The sequence below is a fragment of the Pristiophorus japonicus genome, chromosome 22 (genome assembly GCF_044704955.1).
Source record: "Pristiophorus japonicus isolate sPriJap1 chromosome 22, sPriJap1.hap1, whole genome shotgun sequence".
NCBI lineage: Eukaryota > Metazoa > Chordata > Chondrichthyes > Pristiophoridae > Pristiophorus > Pristiophorus japonicus.
This window is the reverse complement of record NC_091998.1, coordinates 54,972,097-54,993,461: the sequence shown is the minus strand read 5'-3', so window position 1 is coordinate 54,993,461 and position 21,365 is coordinate 54,972,097. Positions and strand designations below refer to the sequence as shown.

Below are 21,365 nucleotides of genomic sequence, written 5' to 3'. Positions count from 1 at the left end.
GTTGGGGCATATGCGCTGATGACCATGGCGCACTGGTTCCAGGCGAGGGTGAGCCGAAGAATCATGAGCCGTTGGTTTATCCCGCAAGAGGAGTCTCTGAGATGGCCCACAAGCTCATTTTTTATGGCGACGCCTACCCCATGGAGGCGGCGTTCTTCTGGTTTACCTTTCCAGAATAAGGTGTGACCAACACCTTGTTCTTTGAGCTGGCCTTCCCCTGCCCACTGGATCTCGCTTAGGGCAGCGATGTCTATGTCGAAGCGCCTGAGTTCCCAGGCAACGATAGCGGTGCGGCGTTCCGGTCTATTGCTGTCGGGGTTGTCCGTGAGGGTCCTGACATTCCAGGTCCCGAACTTTATCTTAAAGTGTGGAAGATGCCTGTGCGTGTATTCGTTTAACATGGGGTGGCCGTTGCACACCAGCTGCCACACGGACTTGACCGAGCAAGGTCTTGATCGAGTGGCAAGAGGATCCAAGACAACTGGAGACCAGGCTCTGCTGCATGGGCCTAGTTCATACACACATGCATACTCCTACTGTCCTCCTTCCTCCTTTCCACAGGACCCCTCTTCTTGGGATTCACAGAGCGCAGTGTGGTCCTCACAACACCTCGCTGTTGGCCCGTGTTGCTCCTTCCCTGGGCTACTCCTTATCCTCGACCTCGCCGCTCCTGGGTGTCCGACCTCCGCTCTGGGTCCCGACCTCCTGTTCTCCCGTTCTGTCCATGTTTGCGTGTTGCAGACTGGCGCAATCCAAGATCCAGGAGTACATGCTGAGGGATGCACTAAAAATTGGTGCAGTCGCCACAAAGGCATGGAATGGGAAGAGCCACAGTTTAAAGCCCTTCCGCCACGATAAACCCAGGGGCTGGAATCAGTATAAAACTCCCCTTGGGCTGTACTTGTAAACTTTTTGTATACATAGAGCACCATGAAAAGCAGCTAATGTAACGCCTCTGTTTAAAAAAGGGGGCAGACAAAAGGCAGGTAACTATAGGCCGGTTAGTTTAACATCTGTAGTGGGGAAAATGCTTGAAGCTATCATTAAGGAAGAAATAGTGGGACATCTAGATAGGAATAGTGCAATCAAGCAGATGCAACATGGATTCATGAAGGGGAAATCATGTTTAACTAATTTACTGGAATTCTTTGAGGATATAACGAGCATGGTGGATAGAGGTGTACCGATGGATGTGGTGTATTTAGATTTCCAAAAGGCATTCGATAAGGTGCCACACAAAAGGTTACTGCAGAAGATAAAGGTACGCGGAGTCAGAGGAAATGTATTAGCATGGATAGAGAATTGGCTAGCTAACAGAAAGCAGAGAATCGGGATAAATGGGTCCTTTTCGGGTTGGAAATCGGTGGTTAGTGGTGTGCCACAGGGATCGGTGTGCCACAGGGATCGGTGCTGGGGCCACAACTGTTTACAATATACATAGATGACCTGGAAGAGGGGACAGAGTGAAGCGTAACAAAATTTGCAGATGACACAAAGTTTAGTGGGAAAGCGGGTTGTGTAGAGAACACAGAGAAGCTGCAAAGAGATTTAGATAGGTTAAGCAAATGGGCTAAGGTTTGGCAGATGGAATACAATGTCGGAAAATGTGAGGTCATCCACCTTGGAAAAAAAAACAGTAAAAGGGAATATTATTTGAATGGGGAGAAATTACAACATGCTGCGGTGCAGAGGGACCTGGGGGTCCTTGTGCATGAAACTCTTTTAGGAAAAGTACACTAGCTCCTTCGAGCCCGAATTGAACCAGCGACCTAAGGATAATGTTGCTGAGTATTCCACTACAGTCCTCCGCTCTACCAACTGAGCTATCGAAGGTAAGCAGCGTCCCAAAAAGTTAGTTTGCAGGTGCAGCAGGTAATCAGGAAGGCGAATGCAATGTTGGCCTTCATTGCGAGAGGGATGGAGTACAAAAGCAGGGAGGTCCTGCTGCAACTGTATAGGGTGTTGGTGAGGCCGCACCTGGAGTACTGCATGCAGTTTTGGTCACCTTTCTTAAGGAAGGATATACTAGCTTTGGAGGGGGTACAGAGATGATTCCGGAGATGAGGGGGTTACCTTATTGAGTAGACTGGGTCTTTACTCGTTGGAGTTCAGAAGGATGAGGGGTGATCTTATAGAAACATTTAACATAATGAAAGGGATAGACAAGATAGAGGCAGAGAGGTTGTTTCCACTGGTCGGGGAGACTAGAACTAGGGGGCACAGCCTCAAAATATGGGGGAGCCAATTTAAAACCGAGTTGAGAAGGAATTTCTTCTCCCAGAGGGTTGTGAATCTGTGGAATTCTCTGCCCAAGGAAGCAGTTGAGGCTAGCTCATTGAATGTATTCAAATCACAGATAGATAGTGATACGTCCTTACTATACAGTATAAATGCACACGAAGCCCATGCTTGAGAGAAGGTCAGTCTGTGACCTGTCCTTTATTTCATAGCACTCAAGTGATGGAAGTGGGTGGAGCTTCCCCTTTTATATCTGAAGGTCTAGGTTAGGAGTGTCTCCCACAAGTTCACCACCTAGTGGTCAGTGTTCTCACAGTATACAACTTAGGTCAGATTATACATGGGTTACAATGCTGGTTGAATACATGACATCACCTCCCCCGCCAAAGTCTTATTGGGATCACAGGTTGAGTCTCTCTGGTGGTTTATGCTCCCTTATAGAGCGCCTGAGTTGGGGCTCCGGTTGTTGGGCGCTGGCCTGAGTGTCTGCTGTTTGCGGTGCCTCAGGCCTGTCCGGACTGCCCACAGTGACTGGGCTCTCCTCCCTTTGGTTCCTGTGTTCGGTCACCTGTAGTGGAGTGAACTCGACATCGTGTTCTTCCTCTGCTTCTTCTATGGGGTTGCTGAAGCTCCTTTTTGTTTGATCCACATGTTTGCGGCAGATTTGTCCATTGGTAAGTTTAACTACCAGAATCCTATTTCCCTCTTTGGCACCACAGTGCCTGCGAGCCATTTGGGCCCTGCAGCGTAGTTGAGGACAAAAACAGGGTCATTTACATCAATACATCGCGCCCTCGCATTCCTCTCATAGTAGTCATATTGTGACTGGCGCCTACTCTCGACAATTTCTTTCATGGTGGGGTGTATAAGGGATAACTGGGTTTTGAGCGTCCTTTTCATTAGAAGCTCTGCGGGTGGAACCCCTGTGAGCGAGTGTGGTCGGGATCTGTAGGCCAACAGGAGGCGTGATAAGCGGCATTGTATGGAACCCCCTTGGATTCTGAGCATCCCCTGTTTGATTATCTGCAATGCTCGTTCCGCCTGGCCGTTTGAGGCCGGCTTGAACGGTGCCGTTCTAACATGGTTAATTCCATTGCCTGCCATGAAGTCCTGGAATTCAGTGCTTGTGAAGCACGGGCCATTGTCGCTGAGCAAGATGTCCGGTAGACCTTGGGCGGCGAACATTGCCCGTAGACTTTCTACCATGGCAGAGGATGTGCTTGAATTTAAAATGTCATACTCGATCCATTTGGAGTAGGAGTCTACTACAACGAAAAACATTTTTCCCATGAAAGGACCTGCGTAGTCCACATGGATGCGTGACCAAGGCTTGGCGGGCCATGGTCAGGGGCTAAGGGGGACTTCCCTGGGCGCATTGCCCAGCTGGGCACACGTGTTGCACCTGCGAACACAAAGTTCCAGATCTGCGTCTATCCCTGGCCACCAAACGTGTGACCTGGCAATTGCCTTCATCATGACAATGCCCGGGTGCTCATTGTGGAGTTCTCTGATGAACACCTCTCTGCCCATCTGGGGCATGACTACGCGGTTTCCCCACAGTAGGCAATCGGCCTGAATCGAGAGTTCATCCTTGCGCCTATGAAATGGTTTAAATTTCTCAGGGCATGCCCTGTACGTGGCTGCCCAGTCCCCATTCAGGACACATTTCTTGACTAGAGACAATAGCGGGTCTCTATTTATCCAGACTTTAATCTGACGGGCTGTCACGGGTGAGCCTTCGCTTCCGAAAGCTTCAACAGCCATGACCATCTCAGCAACATGCTCGGTAGCCCCCTCAGTGGTGGCTAGTGGGAGCCTGCTGAGTGCATCGGCTCAGTTTTCGGTGCCCGGTCTGTGCCGAATTGTGTAGTCGTAGGCGGCTAACATGAGTGCCCACCTCTGTATGCAGGCCGATACGTTTGCATTTATGGCCTTGTTGTCGGCCAAAAGGGACGTTAGGGGTTTGTGATCTGTCTCCAGCTCAAATATCCTGCCAAACAGGTACTGGTGCATTTTCTTTACCGCATATACACATGCGAGCGCCTCCTTTTCTACCATCCCGTAGCCCCTTTCTGCCTGGGACAGACTTCTGGAGGCATAAGCTACCGGCTGTAACTGACCCTTGGCATTGACATGCTGCAACACACACCCAACACCATAGGACGACGCATCGCACGTTAACACAAGTTTCTTACATGGGTCATATAGCGTTAACAGATTGTTGGAACATAACAAATTGCGTGCTTTATTAAAAGCCCTTTCCTGGCTGTCCCCCCAGACCCATTCGCGACCTTTGCGTAGGAGCACGTGTAGCGGCTCTAGCAGCGTGCTCAATTTGGGAAGAAAGTTACCAAAATAGTTCAGGAGCCCCAGGAATGAACGCAGCTCTCTGGATCGCTTCCGTCTTGGACGCAGTAGGGCTGATCCTGTCTGCTGCTACCCTCATCCCCAGGAATTCTACCTCTGGAGCTAGGAAGACGCACTTCGCCTTTTTCAGTCGCAGACCTACCCGGTCCAGTCTGCGTAGCACCTCCTCCAGGTTGTGGAGGTGTTCTTCAGTATCGTAACCCGTAATGAGGATGTTGTCCTGAAAAACCACCATCCCTGGAATCGACTGGAGGAGGCTTTCCATATTTCGTTGGAAGACCGCGGCGGCCGAGCGAATCCTGAATGGACATCTGTTGTACTCAAACAACCCCTTGTGTGTCGTGATGGTGGTCAGCTTCTTCGACTCACTCGCCAGCTCCTGTGTCATGTAAGCTGAGATCAGGTCCAATTTTGAAAAAAGTTTGCCACCGGATAGCATCGCAAAGAGGTCCTCCGCTCTCGGTAGCGGGTACTGGTCTTGGAGTGACACCCGATTAATGGTGGCCTTGTAATCGCCACATATCCTGACCGACCCATCCGCCTTGAGCACCGGCACAATCGGGCTCGCCCAGTCACTGAATTCGACTGGTGAGATGATGCCTTCCCTCAGCAGGCGGTCCAATTCGCCTTCTATTTTTTCACGCATCACGTACGGCACCGCTCTGGCCTTGTGGTGTACTGGCCTGGCGTCCGGGTTTATGTGAATCACTACCTTGGCCCCCATGAAAGTGCCAATGCCGGGTTGAAATAATGAGTCAAATTTGTCCAGGATCTGTGAGCATGATACTCGCTCCACAGAGGAAATTGCATTGACATCGCCCCATTTCCTGTTTATGACAGTAAGCCAACTCCTCCACAGTAGTCCGGGACCGTCCCCTGGGACAATCCAGAGTGGCAGTCTGTTCTCCGAATCTTTGTGGGTCACGACTACCGTGGCGCTGCCTAGCAGAATGATCTGCTTTGTGTAAGTCCGTAGCTGTGCGTCAATTGGTGATAATTTTGGCCTCCTGGCCTTGGACGCCCACAACATTTCGAACTGTTTGATACCCATCAGGGACTGGCTGGCCCCCGTGTCTAGCTCCATTGATACTGGGATGCCATTGAGGAGCACTTCCATCATTATCGGTGGCGTCCTGGTGTATGAACTGTATACGTGCTCCATTATGGCCGCATTGTCCCTTGCAATGGCGTGAATCGCCGTTCAGCTTGCCATTGTCTCTGCCGAACTCCCCCTCTGGGTTCGACTACATGTTGGGGCATGCCCGACTGCCCTTGTCTGCCTGGAGAACTGTGTGCTGCTTTAACAATGTTGAATCTCTGTCCCAACCATTCCTTAACACAGTACCTCTCGTCTGTTCTGCTAGTGGCCATGCTCGCGTGGTTTAAATCCCAGTTTCTTGTCGCCATTGATACGTCCTTACTATACAGTATAAATGCACACGAGGCCCGTGCTTGAGAGAAGGTCAGTCTGTGACCTGTCCTTTATTCCTTAGCACTCAAGTGATGGAAGTGGGTGGAGCTTCCCCTTTTATATCTGAAGTTCTAGGTTAGGAGTGTCTCCCACAAGTTCACCACCTAGTGGTCAGTGTTCTCACAGTGTACAACTTAGGTCAGATTATACATGGGTTACAATGCTGGCTGAATACATGACAGATAAATTTTTAACCAATAAGGGAATTAAGGGTTACGGCGAGCGGGCGGGTAAGTGGAGCTGAGTCCACGGCCAGATCAGCCATGATCTTGTTGAATGGCGGAGCAGGCTCGAGAGGCTACTCCTGTTCCTAATTCTTATGTTCTTATGTTCTTGTGAAAAAACCTATGTAGTGCCATGTATAATGCAAGTTCTGTTTAATAATGTATGTTGCAAAGAAATGTAACTGTACCCTCACCCATTCCGTGTACCGTATAGTGCCACTAGTAAAGTAATTTGATGACTGTATTACAATGTATCCTGGATTGTACTGAATTGTACCTCGAAATGTAAAGCAAGCAAATGAATTGAACGGAACCGCCGTTAGCAACCAAATGTATTGTATGGAATTGCTGACCGCATCCAAATGTACTGAACTGCCTTCCAATGTATTGTGCAAATTTTTAATTGAATAAAGTATATTTTGAAATTTTTAAAAACCCTTGTTGTTCTGCTTTCCGCTTACTCTAATAGAATCATAGAAATTGTAGACATTTACAAGGAGGCCATTTGGCCCAATCTGTCTCTGCCACCCGAAAAAGAGCCATCCAGCCTAATCCCACTTTCCAGCTCTTGGTCCGTAGCCCTTTAGGTTACGGCACTTCAAGTGCACATCCAAGTACTTTTTAAATGTGGTGAGGGTTTCTGCCTTTATCACCCTTTCAGGCAGTGAGTTCCAGACCCCACTTCTGGGTGAAAATAGTTCTCCTCATCTCTTCTCTAACCGTTCTATCAATTACTTTAAATCTGTGCTATCTGGTTATTGACCTCTCTGCTAAGGGAAACAGGTCCTTCCACTCTGTCTTGGCTCCTCATAACTTTATGCACCTCAATTAAATCTCCCCTTAGCCTCCTCTGTTCCAAAGAAAACAAACCCAGCCTATCCAATCTTTCCTTATTGCTAAAATTCTCCAGTCCTGGCAACATCCTCGTAAATCTCCTGTGTACCCTCTCTAAGTGCAATCCCATTCTTCCTGTCATGTGGTGACCAGAACTGCACGCAGTACTCCAGCTGTGGCCTAACTAATGTGTTACACAGTTCTAGCATTCAGATCTCCAACTGCAATGCTGTCAATGAAAGGCATGCCTGTCGTACGGCAAGGGCGATTGAAGCACCATTTCAGCATGAACAACATTGGAAGGCCAATTAGTGTTCAGTGGAGCCTCAACCTACATCGAGATTAATGCCTGCCAATTAATTGTTTTTTTTACACTGAGTTCAAAAAGAAATTAGCCCTCATCTGGTTTGTTAATCTTTATTTTTCAATATCCTTGAGCTGATTCCATCTCAATTCCCACATCATAAGGAAATATTGCTCTAAGGAGAGTTGGATCCTTCATCCAGTTTTAATAGCCGTGCTCTTAAAGGATAGTTGTTTGCAGCTGAGAACTTCTATCCTCTGTGGGGTGACGCAGTCAAGGCAGATTCCCATATTTCTTTTATAGGGACACATTTGTTGGAAATAAAAAGGATGAAATGATAAACTCAGGTTCTGTCCACCTTCAAAGGGTCCTGCGGGATATTCACTGGCTAGGTGGGTGTTGAAGATCTCATGACGCTAATCGAAAGAGAGTAGTCAGTTCCTCCGCTGTCCTGGCCAAATTCGTCCCTCATTCAACACCGCCAAAAATATAAAAAACAAAAACAAAGATTTCCATTTATATAGCGCCTTTCACGACCTCAGGACGTCCCAAAGCGCTTCACAGCCAATGAAGTACTTTTGGAGTGTAGTCACTGTTGCAATGTGGGAAACGCGGCAGCCTATTTACGCACAGCAAGCTCTCACAAACAGCAATGTGATAATAACCAGATATTCTGTATTTAGCAATGTTGATTGAGGGATAAATATTGGCCCCAGGACACCGGGGATAACTCCACTGCTCTTCTTTCAAATAGTGCCATGGGATCTTTTACGTCCACCTGAGGGAGCAGATGGGGCCTCGGTTTAACGTCTCATCTGAAAGACAGCACCTCCGACAGTGCAGCCCTCCCTCAGCACTGCACTGGAGTGTCAGCCTAGATTTATGTGCTCAAGTCTCTGGAGTGGGGACTTGAACCCACAACCTTCTAACTCAGAGGAGAGTGTGCTACCCACTGAGCCATAGCTGACAAAAGACAAATGAGCAGGTCATTCATCTCGCTGCTGTCGGTGGGGCCATGATACGTACAAACGGGTGATTGGCAGAAGCTCCAAAGCGACATGAGGGAAAACGTTTTTTACGCAGCGAGTGGTTAAGATCTGGAATGCGCTGCCTGAGAGGGCGGTGGAGGCAGACTCAATCGTGGCTTTCAAAAGGGAATTAGATAAGTACCTGAAGGAGACAAATTGGAAGGGTTACGGGGAAAGGGCGGGGGTGTGGGACTTGCTGAAGTGCTCCTGCAGAGAGCCGGCATGGGCCAAATGGCCGCCTACTGTGCTGTAACTATTCTGTGATTCTATGAACTGTCTGCCATGGTGACTGCACTTCAAAGTAATTCACAGGGAGGACATAGAAACATAGAAAATAGGTGCAGGAGCAGGCCATTCAGCCCTTCGAGCCTGCACCACCATTCAATATGATCATGGCTGATCTTTCAACCTCAGTATCCCACCTCAGCCTTCTCTCCATACCCCCTGATCCCTTTAGCAGTAAGGGCCACATCTAACTCCCTTTTGAATATGTCCAACGAACTGAACTCAACAACTTTCTGTGGTAGAGAATTCCACAGGTTCACAATTCTCTGGGTGAAAAAGTTTCTCCTCATCTCGGTCCTATATGGCTTACCCCTTATCCTTAGACTGTGACCCCTGGTTCTGGACTTCCCCAACATCGGGAACATTCTTCCTGCATCTAACCTGTCCAGTCCCGTCAGAATTTTATACATTGGAGACCTGTTGCTGTCCCTTTCTGTTGCTACTCTGCCATGATATTTAAACATAGTATTTTAGAAATGTACTTACGCTGCATTTGAACCAAGCAAATCTAAAGCTGCTATTTGAGAAGGTGCATTCTCAGTGGCATTGGTGTAAGCTGCGTGGATTATGCGGATGGGGGTGAGATGAAGTAAGGTGGGGAGGAGGCTTGTGTGGAGCATAAGCACCAGCATGGACCAGCTGGGCCGAATGGCCTGTTTCTGTGCTGCACCTTCTATGTCGGTGAGTCAATGAAGTGTCGGAGCAAGCAGTCACGCAGCCATACGGGAAGCTGGCACAATGCCCGGATCTGGTTCAGCGTCGGTAGTTTGGGAATTTGATTGGATGGAAGAACATGAGATATAGGAGCTGGAAGAGGCCGTTCGGCCCCTCGAGCCTGCTGCACCATTCAATGAGATCATGGCTGATCTTCTACCTCAACTCCACTTTCCTGCACTATCCCCATATCCCTTGATTCCCTTAATATCCGAAAATCTAGCGATCTCTGTCTTGAATATACTCAACGACTGAGTCTCCACAGAAATTCCAAAGATTCACAACCCTCTGAGTGAAGACGTTTCTCCTCATCTCTGTCCTAAATGGCCGACCCCTTATTCTGAGACTGTGACCCCTGGTTCTGGACTCCCCAGCCAGAGGAAACATCCTCCCTGCATCTACCCTGTCAAGCCCCTGTAAGAATTATGTATGTTGCAATGCGATCACCTCTCATTCTTCTAAACTCGGAAGAGATTGCTGCTCCCCCACTGTGGTGCTGTTTAAATTATGCAGAGGGAACGCCGGGAGATCCCCCTTTCAGCCGGGCCCAACCGTACCGTACCATAAAATCAGGCCGTTTGCATGACAGGTCCCACGGGACACACCTCTACCATATATCCGCCATTTGGACATCTACATTAACGTTCCCACGGAGGGCATCAGATCTGCGGCACTGTGATCTTTCTCCCGCTTGACTGAATGTCTCTTTCTAAAGCTCGCGCCTTGTAATGTATGGACCCGTGAGGATGTTCACAGGTTTGTAGAGCTGTTGAGGCAGTGACGCGTAGTCTAATGGATAAGGCACGTGACTTCAGTTCTCACCGCGACGTTATCAGAACATTGCACGTTCGAGTTCTGCTGTCGTCGGTTAACTTGCTGCACAAAATTTTAGCTTCCCTGGTGGTCTAGTGTTTAGGATTCGGCGCTCTCACTGTCACGGCCCGGATTCGATTCTCGGTCAGGGAGCAGTGTATTTTCGGCTGTTTGAACTGCAAGGTAAACAGCCGCTCCTGAAAAATTTACAGCTCACCGCACTGCTGCTGCCCCAACCATCAGCAGCGCATCATTCTAGCCGCATCCCTTCGATAGCTCAGTTGGTAGAGCGGAACACTGTAGTGGAATACAAAGCAAAATCATCCTTCTCCCTCTAATAAGGGGGCATTTGATTGATGGTTTCAACTAAAATAGTTGTAGACCTGTTGATTGTGCCCTTAAAAAAGGTGCACTTGATTTTAAAGTTTTACAAAATAGTTGTAGAGCTGTTGAGTGGGAGTGGCTTAGCCAGTCGCGTGATGTTCACAAGACTCAATAAAACCCCAGTTGGGTTCGGGGGATCCACGATGGGGCAGCTGGTTGTGAGCCTGGTGGTTGAACCGATAATGTGTCGTGTGATTGTTAAACCTTTGCTGATAAACCAACGAGTTCTTAATAGCAATGTGTTGCTATGAATTCTTAAGCAACGAACCCATGCAGCATATACATTGCACCGCTCTCAGAGGCTTTGCTTGCTTGTCCATTGCTACAGAAATTGTATTCTCACCAAAGCAGCTTTTAATTAAGGAGCCGGTGCTTGGGAATCTGTGAAAACGATAGACTTAAAAAAGACGAGAAGGGAGATGAGATGAGGACTCTGGGATTTGTTACTGTGCTGAAAAGTCACGTTTCTGGATTCATGCTTTTCCTCTCTGAAAGCCTGGGATAATGATGATGGATGAAGCATATTACTTGCGCACTACATCGTAATCTAACAGCAGGGTGACTGATGAGAATAAGGGCCACCATCTGTCACAGCACAGCCGGTCACTGGGGGGCTGGTCTAGGTCACAATGGACTGGTCTGAACTCCAGCAATCCTGCAGACAGACAGACATAGTTTTTAATCCAGCCTGTTAATGCACCTTAATGGAGCAAACAGTTCCATTAATCAGCCACTTGTTCAATTCCCGGCATAGTGAAATCGTTTTCACAGCAAGTGAGAATTTCCTGAAAGAAAGACAGGAAAGATTTGCATTTCTATCGCACCTTTCGTGACCTCAGGACATCCCAAATCGCTTTACAGCCAATGAGATACTTTTGGAGTATAGTCACTGTTGTACTGTGGGAAACGCTGCAGCCAATTTTCGCACAGCAAGCTCCCACAAACAGCTTTGTGACAATGATCAAATTTTGATTGTTTTGGATGAGGGATGATGTTTTTTAAGGAGACCGGGGCTAAATCCCCTGCTCTACTTTGAAACAGTGCTGTGGGATCTTTTACATCCACCTGAGAGAGCAGACGGGACCTCAATTTAACTCTCATCCGAAAGACGGCACCTCCGACAGTGCAGCGCTCCCTCAGCACTGGACTGGGAGCTTCAGCCGAGATTTTGTGCTCAAGTCTTTTAACAAAGTAACTTGCCTTTAACTGAGATTTTTGCAGTGGAATAGCTTGCATTTAACGGCAGATTTCAGTTAACCCTCAAAGACCAGTTATCCCAACACAAATTGGTGTTTTGCACGAGTTTCATTTTGAAGCTACTTTATCCTTGTAATATATGCACCTGTGAGTATGCTCACAGGTTTGTAGAGCTGTTGACATCGTTACCCCCGGCAACCAAATTTTAATTTGAATTTATATGTTTTAAAGTTTAATTTGTTTTCATTGCCGGGTTTTAGTGTCCCCCTCCCCTTTTATAGGGGGCACTTGTAAAATATACGATTTTAATGCCCAAAAAAAAACAACAAAAAAAAACTACAAAAATACAAAAAAAACCACAAAAAAAACAAAAAAGGGCATTGGAAAATGTTTGGAGTGGCCACTTGATTTAAATGTTTTATTTTGTCTCCTCTAAAAGAGTTGTAGAGCTGTTGAGGTTCACAGGCTGCCTGCAAATTCTGCGGTCTGGAGGAGTCTGTGTTCCATGTATATGTGGAATGTGTGAGGTTGCAGCCCCTATTCCATTATTTGAAGGGGCTGTTCCTCAAATTCTGGTTGTACTTCAGTCCCAAGCTGCTGATCTTTGGGCATCCTGTGTGGAGGGGAGCGGGCAGGTCGGAGGGCCTCCTCGTAGGACTGCTCCTGGGCATGGCCAAGGTGGCCATCAGCCAGTCTAGGCAGCGGGCGGTCGAGGGGGTTGTTCAGCCCCACTGCCCGCCTCTCTTCCGCGGTTACATCCAAGCCAGAGTGTCCCTGGAGATGGAGCATGCGGTGTCCATCGGTACGTTCGCGGCCTTCCGCGAGAGGTGGGCGCAGGAGGGACTGGAGTGCATCATCACCCCCGGCAACCAAATTTTAATTTGATTTTACATGTTTTAAAATTTAATTTGTTTTATTGCCGGGTTTTAGTGTCCCCTCCCTTTTACCAAGGGGGCACTTGTAAAATTTGTGTTTTTTATTGCCCAAAAAAACCTCCCAAAAAATCACCAAAAAAAACCCCCAAAAAAACACACAAAAAGAAAGGGCACTTGAAAAGTGTTTGGAGTGCTCCTCAGATCGGGGGGCACTTGGTTTAACTGTTTAATTTTGTTACAACAAAAGAGTTGTAGAGCTGTTGAGGTTCATAGGCCGCCTGCAAATTCTGCGGTCTGGAGGAGTCTGTGTTCCATGTCTATGTGGAATGTGAATGCAGCCCCTATTCCATTATTTGAAGGGGCTGCTCCTCAAATTCTGGTTGCACTTCAGTCCCACGCTCCTGATCTTTGGGCCTCCTGTGCGGAGGGGAGCGGGCAGGTCGGAAGGCCTCCTCGTAGGACTGCTCCTGGGCACGGCCAAGGGGGCCATCAGCCGGTCCAGGCAGCGGGCGGTCAAGGGGGTCATTCAGCCCGACTGCCTGCCTCTCTTCCGTGGATACATCCAAGCCAGGGTGTCCCTGGAAATGGAGCACGCAGTGTCCACCGGTACGCTCGCGACCTTCCGAGGGACTGGAGTGCATCATCACCCCCGGCAACCAAATTTGAATTTGATCATGAAAGTTTAAAGTTTAATTTATTTAACTTGCTTGTTTGAGTGCCCCCCCCCCCCCCACCCACCCCCGTTAACAAGGTTCATAGGTTCACAAAAACAATTGTGGAGCTGTTCCAACAAAATAGTTGTAGAGCTGTTGAGTTGTGAGTGGCTTAGCCAGTCATGTGATGTTCACAAGGCTCAATAAAACCCCAGCCAGTTGGGTTCGGGGGATCCACGATGAGGCAGGTGGTTGTGAGCCTGGTGGATGAACCGGTAATGTGTCGTGTGATTGTTAAACCTTTGTGAACAAACGAACTAGTTCTTAATAGCAATGTGTTGCTACGAATTCTTAAGCAAAGAACCCATGAAGCAAATACATTACAATCCTAAACTTGAACATTTCTCTTTTATTTTAAAGAGGAAGAGCTAAAGCATAAAAGTTAGGTTTTAGTTCTCTGGCCAATGACACCTCTCAAAATGGCTACCTAACCAGCCTGCACCAATTAAAAGTCTAACTGCCCATGATTAGTCTCGTGTCGTTCGCTCCCGTGTCCTCCACTGACACTGACAGAAACGTCCCGGTGCTCACCAATGAGAATCTGAACTCATCGCACAGCTCGCTTAGAAATGAAACTGTACAAAGACGTCTCGATGCCTCCTAAAAGACTTCTTGATTAACAAAAGCCCAGTTGTCCTGCTGATTTCATTTGAGGGGGAGAAGCTACTGATTTTGCTCAAGCTTTCCACAACTGTGTGTTAACTCTGTCCATTAGTGTTTAGTTCCACGAGCAGTCTAAATTGAGAATAGTTTCAGACATTAGGTCATCAGTGTCCATTGTCCACATACATTATACTCTAACTGCAGCACTTCTAGACGGCCAGCGCTTGAAAAAGCAACAATTTTTCCACATGGATATTGTAATGTTACTCAGTGTGGTGTCTATCACCTGTTCTGGCAATCACCAATCCACACACTCGTCCATGGACATAATGTAAGCTCTTCTGTGACCCGCAGGAGCACTACTTTAGCTCAAGTTTTGCTCCAACCAACTTTGAACTTTGTACGCGCTCTCGGCCCACATCATTGTGATGGTGGGGTGGGAGTATATTCTGAACCTAGTCAAGACCCAACAGGTTTCACGTGTCACTGGCTTCCTGGAGGATACCTGCAGCTTCTCAAATAAATAATTTGCATTTATATATCGCAGCAGGATGTCCCAAAGCACTTCGCAGCCAATGAAGTCGTTTTTGAAGTGTAGTCACTGTTGTAATGCAGGAAACGCGGCGGCCAATTTGCGCACAGCAAGCTCCTACAAACAGAAATGTTATAATGACCAGATGTTTATTGAAGGATAAATTTTGGCCCAGGGTCCCGGAAGCACTCCCTTGCTCTTCTTCAAAATAGTTTCACGGCTTTACATCCACCTGAGAGAGCAGACGTTTAGCGTCTCATCCGAAAGACAGCACCTCCGACAGTGCAGCACTCCCTCAGCACTGAGCTGAGAGTGTCAGCCTAGATGATGTGCTCATGTCTTTGGAGTGGGACTTGAACCCACAATCTTCTGACTCAGAGGCTAGGGTGCAACCCACTGAGCCACGGCTGACACTTTAAAGTCAAACATTGCAACTATCCTAGCCTGTGCTCGACAAGGCCACATACGATATTTTCCATTTGCTTGGCTCAGCTTGCATAGTTTAATTTCTTCCTGTTGTCCATAACGACTGTATCCAAGTCAAGTGGAAACGGTTGCTGCTCATGCCAGTGATTATCACGAACTGTGGGTAAACACAAAACACAAATTTCCTTATCACCACCTTCCATTAACTTCCACGACTAACTCTCAGCATGCACATTTTTCCAAAACACTTTCATTTATAATGATAAGCAATGGTTGCAAGTGTGTTTCATGCAACTCATTTCTTTACTGAGTACCCACGGGTACAGGTGCCGCACCACAACTATCAAAGGCTACTGTAGGAGATAGACCCATTATACAATGTAGGGTAGACCCATTATATAATGTAGGAGATAGACCCATTATATAATGTAGGGTAGACCCATTATATAATGTAGAAGGTAGATCCATTATGCAATGTAGGGTAGACCCATTATATAATGTAGGAGGTAGACCCATTATATAATGTAGGGTAGATTTATTATACAATGTAGGAGATAGACCCATTATATAATGTAGGGTAGACCCATTATATAATGTAGGAGATAGACCCATTATATAATGTAGGAGATAGACCCATTATATAATGTAGGGTAGACCCATTATATAATGTAGGGTAGACCCTTTATATAATGTAGGAGATAGACCCATTATATAATGTAGGAGATAGACCCTTTATATAATGTAGGGTAGACCCATTATATAATGTAGGGTAGACCCTTTATATAATGTAGGGTAGACCCATTATATAATGTAGGGTAGACCCATTATATAATGTAGGAGATAGACCCATTATATAATGTAGGGTAGACCCTTTATATAATGTAGGAGATAGACCCATTATACAATGTAGGGTAGACCCATTATATAATGTCGGAGGTAGACCCATTATATAATGTGGGACAGACCCATTATATAATGTAGGAGGTAGACCGATTATACAATGTAGGGTAGACCCTTTAAATAATGTAGAAGGTAGACCCATTATACAATGTAGGAGGGAGACCCATTATACAATGTAGGAGGGCGATCCATTATATAATGTAGGGTAGACCCTTTAAATAATGTAGGAGGTAGACCCATTATATAATGTAGGGTAGACCCATTATATAATGTAGGGTAGACCCTTTATATAATGTAGGAGGTAGACCCATTATATAATGTAGGGTAGACCCATTATATAATGTAGGAGATAGACCCATTATATAATGTAGGGTAGATCCTTTATATAATGTAGGAGATAGACCCATTATACAATGTAGGGTAGACCCATTATATAATGTAGGAGGTAGACCCATTATATAATGTGGGACAGACCCATTATATAATGTAGGAGGTAGACCGATTATACAATGTAGGGTAGACCCTTTAAATAATGTAGGAGGTAGACCCATTATACAATGTAGGAGGGAGACCCATTATACAATGTAGGAGGGCGACTCATTATACAATGTAGGGTAGACCCTTTAAATAATGTAGGAGGTAGACCCATTATACAATGTAGGAGGGAGACCCATTATACAATGTCGGAGGGAGACCCATTATACAATGTAGGGTAGACCCTTTAAATAATGTAGGAGGTAAACCCATTATACAATATAGGAGGGAGACCCATTATACAATGTAGGAGGGAGACCCTTTAAATAATGTAGGAGGTAGACCCATTATATAATGTAGGAGGTAGACCCATTATATAATGTAGGAGGTAGACCCTTTAAATAATGTAGGAGGTAGACCCATTATATAATGTAGGGTAGACCCATTATATAATGTAGGAGGTAGACCCATTATGCAATGTAGGGTAGACCCTTCAAATAATGTAGGAGGTAGACCCATTATACAATGTAGGGTAGACCCATTATACAATGTAGGAGGTAGACCCTTTAAATAATGTAGGAGGCAGACCCATTATACAATGTAGGGTAGACCCTTTAAATAATGTAGGAGGGAGACCCTTTAAATAATGTAGGAGGCAGACCCTTTAAATAATGTTGGTGGTTCATAATACAATAGAATATAGAAAGTGCAGAGGAGAAGCAAAAACGGAATTGAGAAGTTCAAAGAGAGTTCATGAGAAAAGATTAGCGGGTAACATAAAAGGGATCACTAAATGTCTTTTTTAAACCTATAAAGATATAAAAGGATATTCAAAGGAATGGTGGGGCCAGTTAGGGACCGAAAACAAGATCTCCTTGTAGAAGCAGACGACATGGCTGAGATTCTAAAATAAGGTTCTTTGCGTCTGTCTTCAAAAGTAGAGGTTGCTGCCAATGTCACAGTAAAGGACGAGGTTGTAGATAAATTGGATAGGGTAAAAAGATAAAGAGAAGATACTAAAAAGGTTGGTATTGCTCAAAGTAGAAAAGTCAACCTGTCCAGATGGAATGCATCCTCAGTTGCTGAGGGAAGTAAGAGTGGAAATAGCGGGGGCTCTGGCCACAATCCTTCAATCCTCCCTGGATATGGGAGCGGTGCCAGAGGACTAGAGGGTTGCAAATGGTATACCCCTGTTCAAAGGAGGGATAAACCTGCTATTTACAAAACCCGGGGGGAGATGCGGAAAAATAGTTTTACGCAGCGAGTTGTTGTAATCTAGAATGCACTGCCTGAAAGGGTAGTGGAAACAGATTCAATAGTAACTTTCAAAAGGAAATAAAAATGAAAAATCTGTAGGGCTAAGGGGAAAGAGCAAGGTGAGTGGGACTAATTGGATCGCTCTTCCAAAGAGCAGGCACAATGGGCCGAATGGCCTCCTTCTGTGCTTTTGGATGATGTTTTAAATTTTATTGTCAAACGGCGATGCACAGTAAGCGGTAACTTTACAAACCAATGCTTGCAAGGCAGGGTCGTGCGTGCCAAGAGCACTTGTTAAGAGGTCAGATGTGCACACAGAGAATTCCTGAGTTACAGTCCCAGTGGGTGAGGATTCAAGCCGGGAGCTCGATTTGGTCAACTCGCTGTGGATATTGCCAGTGCTCAGAACTGTTCCTGCACAGCTGGAATTTGGGCTTAATCCCAGCTGCAATTAAGCTCTTGCTTTTTGCATAATCTATTTTGACACCGTTTAGATCAGTGTACAGGCTGTGAACAGATCAGCATTTTTGCAGATAATCAGAAGAACGTGCAAAGAAAGAGGATTTATCAATCCAATCCAATAATCCTGAAACTCGATCCAAACAGTTGGCTTACTTGCTGCACTGTTGAATCCATTTGCAACAAACCTTGAATATACAAGAGTAAAGCCGTGGTGAGACCATACCTGGAGTATTGTGTACAGTTTTGGTCTCCTTATCTAAGGAAGGATATACTTGCCACAGAGGGAATGCAACGAAGGTTCACCAGACTGATTCCTGGGATGGGAGAATTGTCCTATGAGAAGAGATTGAGTAGACTAGGCCTATATTCTCTAGAGTTTAGAAGAATGAGAGGTGATCTCATTGAAACATACAAAATTCTTACAGGGCTTGACAGGGTAGATGCAGGGAGGATGTTTTCCACTGGCTGGGGAGTCTCAGAAAAAGGACTCGGCCATTTAGGACGTAGATGAGGAGGAATTTCTTCACTCAGAGGGTGTTGAATCTTTAGATTTCTCTCTGCCAGAGGGCTGTGGAGGCTCAGTCGGTGAGTATATTCAACACTGAGATCGATAGATTTTTGAATATTAAAGGAATCAGGGATATGGGGATAATGCAGGAAAGTGTTGAGGCACAAGATCAGCCATGATCATATTGAATGGCGGAGCAGGCTCGAGGGGCTGAATGGCCGACTCCAGCTCCTATTTCTTGTGTTCTTAGGAACTTAATATTTCTGCATCAAAGTTTGGAGTCACGCAACAGGGGTCACAATTTTAAATTGTATAACAGCAACCTACATTTATATAGCGCCTTTAGCGTTAACAGACAGAAATTGACACCGAGCCATATTAGGACAGGTCAAAGAGGTCGGTCTTAAGGAGCATCAAAGAAGGAGGATAGAGAGGTAGCGAGGCGGAGAGGTTTAGGCAGCGAGTTCCAGAGCTTAGGACCCCTTCAGCCTCCAATGGTGGAGCGATGAAAATCGGGGCTGCTCAAGAGGCCAAAATTGGAGGAGCGCAGTGATCTCGGAGAGTTGTAGGACTGGAGGAGCTTACAGAGATAGGGAGGAACGAGGGCAATGGAGGGAGTTGAAAACAAGGATGAGAAGTTTAAAATCATGGCATTGCCAGACCGGGAGCACAGGGTGATGGGTGAACGGGATTGAGTGCGAGTTAGGAAAGTGGCACCAACTGGAGTCAAATGATGAGACCCTGAGCTGCGGGGATTTACGCGGCTGAAATGTTGCACTGTTATATTATTACAGATTGTAGCATCTCCTTGTAACAATAAAGAGGAATGAATACTTGGACAGGAAGCTTTGGAGTGGAAATTCAGTCTTCTGCTGCCCTATCAGCGCCCCAGAGGGGCGGTAATGGCAGCAAAGAGCACCTGCGCCCGGGCAGCCAGCTTCCAGCACCCCGCCCGGACATTCGGTGCCGGGTTTGCGGGGTGCAGTACTGCCCGGGAGAGGTGAGCCGGTGTGCAACGCCCCTGGTTGCGACACTGGCTCGATTTTTGGTTGCTGCCTGACCCTTGGTGCGCCCTGGAGGGAACGCCTGTGAAAGCTGCCATTCCGAGCTGTAGTGCCCACACTGAGTTTAAGTAAGACCTCAGGTAAGTGTGATTGGTTTAAAACATTTTTTTTTTGCGATTTATGTTGTGGTGGTGTGAGCAATGTATCGGGAATGATTTAATTGGGTTTCCCCGCCCCCCCCCCCCCACCCCCGCGGGCCTCTGATATGGCACTCCGAGGCCTGCTGCTTAGCTCGGGATTTTCCCTTGCTCAGCCGGCCTAGCGCCCTAAACTAAGTGTGGAACGCCTCCCTTAGCGCTCCACTCCAAACTCCGGGCCCAGCTGATTTGCCGCCGCACAATTTACCGCTCCGCCTGGGACACCACCCCAACTGAGGCACGACCAAATTTTTCACCCTTTGTGTCTTAATTAAAAAAGGTGCGGTAAAGATAACCTTTTCCGATAGCCAACAGCTTTATAGAGAATAATGAAAAATCTGGGATCTAATCTTGGCGTTTGTAACTGCAAGAGCAACTCTCGAGCAATTTACAACTCCGTGCTTAGACTTTTGTCACGGTGTTGTTCACTGTCTCTGCTTCGTGGGGGCTTTGTGCTATTGTTAATGCACACGGACTTTCACAGCGAAGGATTTAAGTTAGTCATCCATTATCGCAGTTTATTGGGAAATAATCAGAAGCTGAGTCCTGGGAAATTCTCTGGCCTGTGCGGTTGTAATTGTTTCATCTCCATCCAGCTGGAGTTGGACAACTGTAGTCGCAGGTTATGTTCATCTCTTATAATCAATGAAGTCACTTTGATATAATTTGAAATGTTATTTCCAAACTTTTTAATTTCTCCAAAAGTGGTTAGCTTTTGTTCCACTCATGGAAATCTGGAATTCTCTTCCCCAGAAGGCTCTGGATACTGAGTAGTGTAATGTATTTGCTTCATGGGTTCTTTGCTGAAGAATTCATAGCAACACATTGCTATTAAGAACCATTGGTTTAGAAGCAAAAGGTTTAACAATCACACTACACATTACTAGTTCATCCATCAGGCTCACAACCACCTGCCTCATCGTGAATCCCCCCAAACCCAACGGGCTGGGGTTTTATTGAGTCTTGTGAACATCACGTGACTAGCTGAACCACTCCCAACTCAACAGCTCTACCAACCTGTGAGCGTACTCACCGGTACCTACATTACAGGGGGCGATTGGAGCTCTCAAGGCTGAGATCGATAGATTTTTGTTCGGTGAGGGTATCGAGGGATTATGGAACGTACGCGGGAAAGGGGAGTTGAGGTGCATATCAACCATGATCTGATTGAGTGGCGGAGCAGACTCGATGGGCTGATTGGCCTCCTCCTGTTCCTAATATTACAGAGGGTGATTATGTTATGGCTGCATATAGTAATACCCCTATTCCCTGCCAAAATAGATTTTTTTAAATTATTCATTCATGGGATGTGTGCGTCGCTTGCAAGGCCAACATTTATTGCCCATCCCTAATTGCCCTTGGGAAAGTGGTGGTGAGCCGCCGCCTTGAACTGCTGCAGTCCATGTGGTGAAGGTGCTCCCACAATGCTGTTGGGGAGGGAGTTCCACGACTTTGAACCAGCGATGATGAAGGAACGGCCGATATATTTTCAAGCCAGGATGGTGTTATTTGGAGGGGAATGTGGAGGTGGTGGTGTTCCCATGCGCCTGCTGCC

The 21,365-nt window shown here is 46.6% G+C and overlaps 1 non-coding gene across 1 annotated transcript; it reads right to left on the bottom strand.

The window, feature by feature from the left end:
* Positions 1-1,741: 1,741 nt before the first annotated feature.
* Positions 1,742-1,833, bottom strand: trnay-gua (transfer RNA tyrosine (anticodon GUA)). The gene is given in 2 exon segments: positions 1,742-1,777; positions 1,797-1,833. It is a non-coding gene; the product is annotated as a tRNA-Tyr (tRNA).
* Between the last annotated feature and the right edge of the window lie 19,532 nt (positions 1,834-21,365).